At 34.3% G+C, this 12,247-nt stretch overlaps 1 protein-coding gene across 1 annotated transcript in view; it reads right to left on the bottom strand.

The window, feature by feature from the left end:
- The window catches only part of LOC5577896 (serine-rich adhesin for platelets), a 404,297-nt gene that overhangs the window by 287,635 nt on the left and 104,415 nt on the right, over positions 1–12,247 (bottom strand). The window lies entirely within an intron of this gene.

Below are 12,247 nucleotides of genomic sequence, written 5' to 3'. Positions count from 1 at the left end.
CAGTATGACCTATGGAAATGCAAAAAATCGTGCAACGTAAAATGTGCGTTTTTTTTCATTGTTTTCGTGAATGAATATTATTTTTGGTTCCTGTATTATATTTTGACATGACTTCGCTATTAGGACAATTTTTATCATATATTTTACTAACCTAAATAATGTACTTAAGAAAAAAAGGTTTTATTCTCTATAAGTCAGAACAAAGCGTTTGACTCTGGTGATAAACTTCAATACTAGATCATAGGTTTTTAGCAAAAGCCACTTATCACACTTATATGAAGGTTTAACCACCTTTCTCTAGAATGAACCGTTTATCACCAAATATGTTTGTGGCTCCGGTGCTCCAGGTATAAATCCATTCTATCATTTGGGCGAATATTCGAGACAAGGCCTGCTAAGAATCTCACCCTATCACACAGTGTAGCATACGCTGAAAAAACGTGACTGAAATTGTTTTGAGCTTAAAAAAACGTTTTTTGTACAATTGTACGGGAATGTTTTTCCACAAAATACGCGCTATTTCAAAAAAGTGTCCGTTTTGGTGATTAACTCTTCTTCAACCAAGGGGGTGAAAACTCAATAAAAAGTCAATAACGGCGCTGGCCACGTCCTTACGGTCATCGGGAAGGAAAGGAATATTAGTTAGACAACCGTTGTTACTAGAGACCGAGTATACCTCTGCATCTCCACAGTTGTCATAGAAAGGGTATTGGGTTAGTGAGATAAGGTAAAGATCTGGGAGTGACCAATGGTTGGTGATGTGATCCATGATATAATAACGCCTAATCGGAATCGCGAAATAATTCGATTATCGCATTGTACGCCGAACAAGTGTTCATCACTCGCCCACGCAGGAGCAAGCGACGCGATCAATAGATCAAACACTATTAACGATCCGCGGTGCTTCTTCATTTCACTACGCGCACAACGCGCTACATGTTTGATCCTGCCCTCATCGCCCGCCCTCACAAGAGCAAGCGTCAAGGTCGAAGAATCAAATCCAACTCGCACTGCCTAGTTTTTAGAAAAACGCTTTTTCACAAACTCAACTATACAACAAAAATTGAAGCGATAGCATGCAGTTTTTTAGACCTTAATTTACTTGTCTTAGTGTAGTGAACATGTTTAAGCAGAAATTGAAATGTTCGATAACACTTAAAATTTCTTTCACTCAAAATATTACGAAAAACCCTATTTTTAACCCCTTTGCCTGTAACTCAAAATTCAAAGCGATAACATATAGTTTTTTCAACATGAAATTAATTGTGAAAGTCAAGTGAACATGTTTAAGTAAAAAAAATGAATTTCCGATAATATTCAAAATTTATTTTACCCAGAAAACCACACAAAAAACGTATTTCCTGAGCTTTTTTGTCTGTAAATCAAAATTGAAGGCTATGACGTGAAGTTATTTCGACATGAATCTTCTTGTAGAAGTCAAGTAAAGATGTTTGAGCAGAAATTGAAATATTTGATTGCACTCCAAATTTCTTTTATTTAAAATTTTATGAATAACCCTGTTTCTGGATCGATGATATGTAGTTTTTTCGACATGAAATTTATTGTAACAGGCAAGTGATCATCTTCGTGTAAAAAAATGAGTTTCCGATTACACAGAAAACGTATTTCCAGAGCATTTTTGTCTGTAAATCAAAATTGAAGGCTAAGGCTTAAAGTTTTTTGGCATGAATTTACTTGTAGAAGTGAAGTGAACATGTTTGTGCAGAAATAGAAATTTTCGATTACACTCAAAATTTATTTTACTTAATATATCACGAATATGTCTATTCTTCGTCCCGTATGCCTGTAACTCAAAATATAAAGCGATGAAATATAGTTTTTTCGACATGAAATTGCTTGTGAAGTTCAAGTGAACATGTTCGAGTAAAAAAATGAATTTCCGATAACATTCGAAATTTATTTTACCCTGAAAACCACACAAAAACGTATTTCCTGAGCTTTATTTTCTGTAAATCAAAATTTAACGCTATAACGTGTAGGTTTTTCGGCATGAATTTATTTGCTGAGGTCAAGTGAATATTGTAGAGTAGAACAAAAATTTTTGACTACACCTTAAATTGTTTTTAGCTGCAAAACAACATAAACAACTTATTTCTCGAGTTTGTTAGTTCATAAATAAAAACTCAAGCCTATGACATGTAGTTTTTTCAGCATGAATTGACTTGTAGAAATTAAATGAACATGTTTGAGCAGAAATTCAAATTTTTGATTGTACTCAAAATTTCTTTCTATCACAAAAAACCCTATTTTTGGACCTGTTTGCCTGTAACTCAAAATTTAAAGCGATGGCATATAGTTTTTTCGACATGGAATTGATAGTGAAAGTATATGAAAGAACATGTTTGAGTTAAAAAAGTGTCCGAAAACCCTTGAGTTTTTATTTATAGACGAACAAACTCGGGATGTAAATTGTATATGTTATTTTTTTTGGTAATAACAATTTTGAGTGTAGTCAAAAAAGTATGTTTCTACTCTACAATATTTACTTGACCTCTGCAAGTAAATTCATGCTGAAAAAACTACATGTCATAGCCTTCAATTTTGATTTGCAGACAAAAAAGTTCAGGCAATACGTTTTCTGGTTGAGGTTAAAATATATTTTGAGTACTTGTTTTTAATTATGAATCGTAGTTTTACGGCTAACCAGCCGAGTGGAAGTTTAACAACTACCGAAAACCTAAACATTACATATACGTTGCAATTGGATAAAATGGGCAAATTGATGTGAAGTTTGGCAAAAAGTTACGCGTCTTCTTAGTGAAAATCGAACTCAAGTTGTTATATTTTGAGTGTTATCGGAAATTCATATTTTACTCAAAATGTTCACTTGAATTTTACATTCAATTTCATGTCGAAAAAACTATATATCATCGCTTTGAATTTTGAGTTACAGGCAAAAAGGCAAAAAAATAGGATTTTTCGTAATAACGTCAAATGCATGGTCAAATTTGCACTTCCGACTCTCTTATGGGGCTTGGGATTCACGTAAAAGTGAGAACGAAATTTTCTTTTTCGTATATATGAATTTGAAAACGAACTTTGTTCGGGAAAGTTATATGTAATATTGAAAGAAACAATTTTTATTTAAGGCTCCGTATGCATATCTGTTGTTATTTATGTACATTTGTGAAGTTTTTCGTGAAACGTTCCTAAGAATCACTTTTTTCATCATAACTTGGTTAAATGATTGTTACTGGCAAAAACGCATAATTTTCTCGAGAAGAGTATATGTTTATCTCCCATACTTTTTGAGTAACAAGTTAGAACGAATAGTTTATAGATACTGAGTTCTACAACCGCATTCCTACAAGCCGGATAATTTCCGGCACGAAATTCAGTATGCGTTGAGCTCTCAGTGCGGTCACACGCTAGAAGAACGCAGTAGGGAGATTTGAGGCAAGTGTGCCACCTTGAGCAAATTGTTCTCTAACTTTGTCCAAAGCTTAAAAAACCCATCAATTTAGCATCATGCTGTGCCATTTAAAAAGAAAAAAAAAATCAAAAAGTACTAGTTGTGGAGCTTCTCGAATATCATCCAAAATAACCTACATTTCAACACAATTGGGCAAGACGGCCACTTAATGAACATTCATGTAATTCTATTTGTAATGAAATTTTTTTTATTTCCTGTTAATATTGCTAACAAATCAGAGCCTAATTGATAATAAAAAAAAGTTTACCTTTATAAGGGGATGCTTTAAAATAAGGTTCATCACATGCGGAAATCTCTACTAGTCATTTCGAATAACTAAAATAGTTTTTTTTTGTCTCCATTCGACACGATATATGAATAACCCTTTTATTACGGCGGATCTGTATAATATTACACACGTTCGTTTCAGGGCAACTTTTGAATTATGCTATTTTTTTTATGATTTCGATGACTAATAAGATGGACACATCACAGGACCATGCTGGAGGACTATAGGTAAACGAAATATATTTACATATTACAGTACATTTAAATCTATTCTAGTGATCACTGCTTTGAATACATCTAACCCTCCCAAAGGCACACGTACTCATCACGCCCCAAAGGATTCTTATCAGTCTTGTTTTAAACTCAATTTTCTATTTCGTTATTTTTTGTACGTTTTTAGTGCTCATAAGCAGCCTGAAGGAATGCAGCACATCGTAGTTATATGAAACATGAACAATTTTTAGGGGATAACAGCAAAGATATTCCATTTTATAGGTATAAAACAAGCATTCGTTTTTTTTTATAATCCGCTGCCGTAATCTGGAATGCGGCGTAAGCGCCATTTCATTTTTCGACCCCTTTCCCATGAATTGTCATTGACATAAACCATTTTAGGCAAAGTAGGCCGTCTTTGAAATCTGTACGCGTCATCAATGAATGGATAGATTTAAGATTTTCTCCAAAATTGAGTTGAGTTCAGTTTTCTACATATCCGCTCAAATGAAATAATAAGGTTTGTTCGGAAAAAGTGGGAAAATACAGCAAGTCAAGTTGTCCAATAATGAAAAGTAACCGCATATCGATCCCACTACAAATTTCCGCACCGTGTAGCACAAAATGAACCGCGTTTCATCATCTTTATATTTTTATCGAAGTGAAAAGCAAATTTTGAAAGTTTAATTAGGATTCAAACTTGTTCCAATCCTCTGAATTTTTTGAATATTCGTATGGAAAACGAGTTTTGGAACTTCAATGCCTATTTTTTACAGATGTGACTGACTTGCGATTCACCGCACTACAGAACTACATATCAATTTTTCGTTATTTTTGCAGATATATGGCAAAATAATAAAAAAAATTGGAATGTGACACTTTATCAGTTTATGGCAATATAGTACCAAAGAGTATTACATTAAAATAAAGAGATCTCTGTTAAAAAATATCAATCAAAAAGTGAAATATCACGTCAAAGAATTACTAGGAATAAAAGTAGTCGGTATTCAGAAAAAAATGAGTTTTTTTTAACAGCAGCTTAAATAATCCATATGAATAACATATCAAAAGAACAAATGCTTTTGAAAAAAAGGAGAAGTGTTTGATGAAAATTTCGGCATTTGTTTTTTATTCATAAGCAGTTATAATGTCTCCAACTAACCATTAGGGTGATGTGCTAGTATCTATTGTATTAAGCATTGAGTGAGAACTGAATTTTTCCCTGTATTGTAGTGAATGATGCTGATATAAGCCGATGCCAAACAATTCTTTCTCAAAACGGCTTTAGCATTGTACAATAAGATTTTGATAAATCTTGATCTCTTTTTGGAAATAATGCAAAGAAAATGCATCTTTCCGTATTCTCAATCCGTCGTATCGTTTTCATTTCTGTCGCAATCAGTATCTAGATTCATCTCACAACTTACGGCTCACATTGACATAGTGAGTGATTAAAACACAACATATCAACGCTATAATAAAATGTTTTACTAGAATTTATACATCAACGGGCATCTCTTTCCATTCCTTCGGCATGATGGTATATACTTATATCTTTTAAAATTCATTTTTCGTTATCAAAATTCAGTCCAAACTTATGAACACAATTCCTTTTGACCGAACAATTATGGCATTAGCTCACAGTGCAGCGAAAACAATACAATCAAAGGAACCGTATTTTTACGTGGGCATCGCGCACGCATTGATGAGCACAATCCTTTTTTTTCTCAGTACGACGGATTGAATTTACATTCTCAATTTTACGCAGTCGTTGAGAAAATTTCATAAAATTTCATGAATTATAGAATTTTTACGGCGTGTGATAGGAATGGAACCCTTCGGTGAAGAAGTACGAAGGTTTGCCATAGGCGAAGTAAGTCACACAGGGGGCGGGAAGAAACTTGTATCATAAAGGTGGTGTGACTGGTGTCGATCGTTAAGCATTTCTCTCAAATCGTGTTCGTCCATGCGATTTCAGTGAAAAAGTGCAAAGTGGATAATTGAACTGAAGTTATTCAACGAAATACAGTACTTTTATTGCATTTTTGGTGTACAAGTGTACAAACCATAACAGCTTTCACAAAATCATACTTGGAAAATGAAGTTGAACATTTTAAGTTTGATACGACGAATTATAGCGCTTACGACGAAGTAGAACGAAACCCTACACTCAGAGAAGTATTTTATCACAATCCGTACAACACACATTCTGTACACCACAAGGTGAACGAGAGAACTCACTCACTTGCGGCAGGCTGACGCTGATGTTTGACAGCGCTAAATTTTCTCTCACTTTTTTGTAAATGAAATGACTTTCTACGATGTAATATAGGATGCTGACTATTAAGAGGCAACGCTTGAAACAAGTGGCTTTTCAGCACGGGTTGTTAGGTGCGGTCTTTAACGAATGCGGCATTCAGTCTCTGTCAGTTTTATTCAGAACTAGTGGGCCCGGCAAACTTCGTCTTGCCATCAAGTAGGCTGTTGAAAAATGCTTTGGATCGTCCCATACAAAATGAAAGTTTCCTTCACGCTCGTTTTTTCCGACTTTCCCGGTGAATATCCTGGGATTTTTATACACACAAACACGTCGGAACACTTGACGAACAAAACGGAAAAATAACCATTCAAATCGGTTGACCCGTTTGGAAGCCATTTCGTGACATACAAACACCACTCCATTTTTATTTATATAGATTATTTTCATATCGTGGAACTGAATACAACTGCTGCAATCATTTATTTTCAGTCAAAATTTAGGCACTGAGATTGAAACTTGTTGTTTTTTTTTTCTAACTACACAGTACTATCAATTTTTGGTCAGGTTACGGTAGTATAGTCCTTACAATAATCTTTCTAACAGTTTAATATTCAAGAACACCTCATGCTAAGAAAGGATGGATTTCAGAGTAAAATATAGCAATCACTTTTACTTTTAAAAAACTGTTATCAGAAGACACAGTGTGTGTTTGTATGACAAATTGAGACATGAATTTGCGAAAAAATATGCGTTCTAGTGAGACTCGAACTCACGACTCCGTGTACGCTATAAAGGCGTTTTAATCTTTACAGTACTTGGTGCCGACATCGAAGTTTTACAATTATGTAACTTAGCAATCGTTTGATCGATGAACCACAATTGAGTTACATTTTTGATCCATGCATTGAAAATATCAAATTCGTTGATGGTTTTGGACTAAGGTCAATATTTTTTGGAATACCAAGGGTATTTTGAAAAGGAAATTATGTCGAAATTCAAGAAACCTTTAAGGGGCCGTCCATAAATGACGTAGAATTTTTTCACTGATTTTTTAAACCCCCCTCCCCCCTCGTAGCATTTCGTCACAAATGCTGGTACTCCCCCCTGGAAAATACGTAGCATATCAAGAACCCCCCCCCCCCCTCTATTTTTATTTGTTTTCCTTAGTGACTGGGTTGAAACAAAAAATTGGAATGCAGAAGTTCAATACAAAGTTTCATATTAATTACTGACTGAAATGTACATAAGGATAGTCTAATCCACTGTTTCTCAACCTTGGTAACGGCGAAAAAACGACTCGCTGTAAGGTGTTCATTTCAGCGTGCTTTTTAAATGGTCGGGGGTCCGCGGACCCCCTGTTGAGAAACATGGAATCTAACAGTTTGATATACAGTAGTGCTCAAAAGTAATTTGGAAAACAGTTTTAAATAAACATTTTCCTTGGTTTTAGTTTCAGTTTCATATAGGCTAAATTATATTACTTTTGCTGTTGTTATCATGAAAAACAAGTTTACTATAGAAAATGTGAAAAAATGTTTGATTAGAATGATGAAGCTCGTTACTGTCGAGTTAGGGTGCAATATATTTTATAATATATTGAACTAAAATTTCGTTATATTAGAGGATTTTTTTTAATTATTCGTTGTTAGGAAATAGATTTCAATAGAAAATACCCAGTAAACACAAACTCTTATATGGTAGCATAAATGAGTATAAAAGTGGAGGCGATATACGTACATGCGCCATAAGACTGCATATAAAATGTACGTATATCGCCTCCACATTTGTACTCTTATATACGTTTATATACGATTGTGTGTTTACTGGGTATTTTAATTTGAAATTAATCATCGTTAATATTATCCAATTCCAAATCCTTTTAGCAAACAGTGGCCAGATATATAAATGATTACACTTGAAATATTTGGAATGTTTAGAAAATTTTTGCGATCATTATAGAAATTATTATATTAATACAATTATCCCTATTAACATTGAAGGCATAATTCACGGAATAAATATATTGTTTTGAATGAAATATTTGCCAAGAAGAGTATATTCTATTTTCTTGAAGAAATGAAGCCCCAATAGAAAATATGGATAAAACTAAAACGGCTGACTCTATGTCATGTTAACAAATGGCAAAACAATGTACTCCAAGTAGTTAAAGTATTAATTTTTAATCAGTTTATTAAACTTTTATTTTGTTTATTTATAAATTTATTATTTTAGACACGAATATGATATAATATTCACATAATTATTTAAAGCTACAAAACATCTGTTTGAATGCATTTATCAAGAAAATCTAAAGTTTCATAGATATGTTTTTCAATTTTGTCATATGAATGTTTTGAAGCTTAATCATAATTTTATAACCCAAGTTTATAAGTCAAAAAAAAGGAGTTTGATAAAAAATAATTGTATACAATGTTTTCAGCGCCTTTCTTTTTACGGACTTGATTCAAAATGCTACGTCCACTAACTAGGACCCCTCCCTCCCCCTCGTCACACTTCGTCATAAATTCGTGACGACCCCCCTCCCCCCTAAGAAGCTACGTCATTTATGGACGACCCCTAAAATAAATTAAATAGTTTAAAATTGATCTACTTGGCTAAATGTACCAACTGTTTGGAGTTTAGAGAATATTGCATACAAATGGTATAAATAGTGGATTTTCAAACAAAGCTCTAAGGCCAACAATGTGAAAGAGCTTGCAAAACAACAAGTTGAGAAGAAGGCTCTGTTCTGGATAGATCCTAAAGCCAAGCAGAAAACGAAGCATATGAAAAGATTTATATTCAATTCTGTGCGAAAACTCATGTTATTCAATCCGTAACACGACAACTACACAAGAGGTCACATAAGAGACCATTTGAAGCCCTATCGGAACCAGTCACCCAATCCAAAAGCGATCAGAACCACTTCATAATGCAGTCACTCTATTCACAGTCTGGCGTATAGGAATTCCTAAGAACTGGCAACGTGATAAATAATCTCACTGAAATCGCTGGCGATCTAGCAAACAGTTTAAGTCTTCAAGTAACCTTCTTATTTGAACAATGACAAAATAATGTTTTTTTCTCGATCAACCAAGAAGATTTATTTTGGTCAAATTCCATAGATTATTTTTGAGATGCACTTTGTTTTGAAACCAATTCAATTTTTTTAATTTGTCAAAACTGACAGGTACTGGTACCATTGTTTTCAGGTTTTGCTGAAGGCGTTTTGCATGAAGTGGACGGATTTAGATTCATTTCTTAGGTGTACAAATTTTTATCCCACACGGTACAAGGATTTTTACCATTCAGGTACCGAAGCTATGCGTTGCTCTCAGTGCTCCTGGAAGATCATTGAGAGATTCAAATATCCCCCTATAATTCAGAGATCTGCGGTAGTTTACGGTAGTGCACATGGCTTATGTACCGTTGTTCGATCCACAGATAATTTCGGTTTGGTCCAGAAGCAAATGCTGGACATCAACTGCAAATAATTGATGCACTACACAGCAAAAATTTGTGAATATTAAACAACACACAATTTGGACATCGACAGAAAATTGTGGCAGGCATTTGAAAATTACAAGCGTTAGTCAACAGCTGAAGCAAATATGACCATCTGTCAACCAATCAGGGCCCTTCCAACTATATTTCAGTTAAATCCGCTAGAAATTTAAATGAATTTGCAACAAAACAAACCCAGCCACGCTCAACAATCACGCGACCGAGAGAATGCTCCGCATTGTTGACTGCTCTTTTAATCACTTCTCGATGAAACCGCCAACCGTCGAAACGATTCTATGATACACTCATTTGACGCAGAACGTATTCAACTTTCGTCAGCCACTTACCAAGATGGTGAGACAGCCAAGTGAGCTCAGGCGTGTAAGGACTGTTCATTTTATAAAGTGAACACTTTGTTTATGCTATATCTTTTTTATTTATTGATAAAATCGTAATCGGTTTTCTGTGTATCGTTGACCTATTATTCTAAAATGCTATGAAAATATAAAATCTTTGAAAATGCTTTTGGTTGAAGAGCTAAATAGTTTTTCCAAAAATTGTGAAAAACTATGAAAAACTATGAAAATAATATGTGGAAAATAAAATCGATTTTATTACAGCAGTGTTGCCAATTTTGATGATTGTCAATGTACTTTGATAGGTCTTCTAAGAATAAAACAATTGTGTTTCTGTTGTGCTTTGAATGTGACGTGGGGACTTACTAAGTAACTCTATGAAGGCGTAAGTTATTTTTCATATTAATACTATATTAGGACTTCCGTCAGGACGTACTTTTACACAAAAAATTCTACTCATATCAATTCCCATCAAATTAAAAAAAAATTCTTTAAAAATATACGGGAAAACTGATTTTATTATATCTGTAAAATTGTTGCTCCAAAAATAACTTGATTTTTTCCATCAGGCTTCTGATTGATGATGTTTTCGAAGAACAAGCCTTTTTTGAAAATAGAAAATATAAATTATCGAATTTTCCAGCCAATTTCTTACAATCATTGATTTTGATAACCTCAAAAAATCGACCGATCTAATCGTTGTTCCATATCCGTGTGAAATTTAATTATTTTGGAGAATTTTTATTATCACAACATTGTACAATACTAGTCGAACGATGTGCAGAAAACCGATTGAAAGTTTATTGATTAATAAGAAAGATACAGCATGCACAAGGTGTCCACTTTATAAAATGAACAGTCTTTAGTTATGACTCCAGAGGTGGCGAGTTCAAATTCCGTCTAGATCTTTTTTATATAGATTCTTGTTTGGTAGCTATTTATAACTCATTTTCAAACCAGCAGCAATTTAATTTTTGGATCGCACATAATTATCTATCATACACTCAAGCAAATGGACTATCGATAAACATAGGAACCCCTTATTGAAATTCGCCACAAGAAAGCGGATTGAAATTCAAAAATTTGTCTTATGAAACCAGAATTTTAAAACAAAAAACGATTTTGCGGCAATCGAATCAAGAACTTTGCGATCGATAGGCCCGAGCGTACACCACGCGCCTATCGACACCTTGATGTGGAGTGATGCTAAAACGATATATAAAGCGTTCGTATTGCAATAATTGTTCCACCTTTCATAAGGCAAAATGTATGAAATTCGATAGTCCAGTTCGCTGCGTGTATATGATGGAACCCTTTTGTTACATTCGACTCGCTATAATTTTACATGTTTCGTTCGTACTGTGTAGATTCTTCCACCATATTATGTATACACAAATCTTAAGCTATGAAAAAGTTAAATTTAAATTTCAAAGATAATCAGCGTAAAATATAAACCTTCATACCATCAAACAGTTTGAGTACAATACAATACAGTTTGATTGATACATTTTGATAATAAATTCATATTCTGAGTTAATAATGATGCCTTCCTTAGCCGAGTGGTTAGAGTCCGCGGCTTCAGAACAAAGTCACACTGAAGGTCTGGATTCCATTCCCGGTCGGTCCACGATCTTTTTGTAATGGAAATTTCCTTGACATGCTTGGGCATAGAGTATCATCGTACCTGTCACACGATATACGAATGCCAAAATGGCAACTTTGTCAAAGAAAAAGCTTTCAGTTAATAAGTGCTCATTGAACACTAAGCTGAGAAGCAGGCTCTGTCCCAGTGAGGGCGTAATGCCAAGGAGAATCGATGTTGATTTAAAATCACAAAAAGGCGAATGTTACAAATATGCAATCAAGGCAGTTATTGATTTTTAAAAGCAATTGTTCTATGTGTTACGTTTGCTGCTCTGTAACTGAAGCGTCAAAACAGAAGTTCTTGAAAATAATTGCAGATTTTGCAGAATTGCCTCAGTTAATTTTTTTACTACTTTCCGATCAGACCAAACATGGTAACCCTAACCGGCGAGTGGGTTGTTGTTGTTCCTCTCTCGCGTGCGCACCGCGTTGAAAACTTCTCAGTCTGAACCGCAACGCAAACCTATCGCGAAGCGAAAAAAAACCCGCAACGCGTGGTACGCGAAATTGCAACTTGCTTCTCGCCATTGCGGCCTACAACAGTAGAAA

The sequence above is a fragment of the Aedes aegypti genome, chromosome 2 (genome assembly GCF_002204515.2).
Source record: "Aedes aegypti strain LVP_AGWG chromosome 2, AaegL5.0 Primary Assembly, whole genome shotgun sequence".
NCBI lineage: Eukaryota > Metazoa > Arthropoda > Insecta > Diptera > Culicidae > Aedes > Aedes aegypti.
This window is presented reverse-complemented; position numbering and strand designations above follow the sequence as displayed.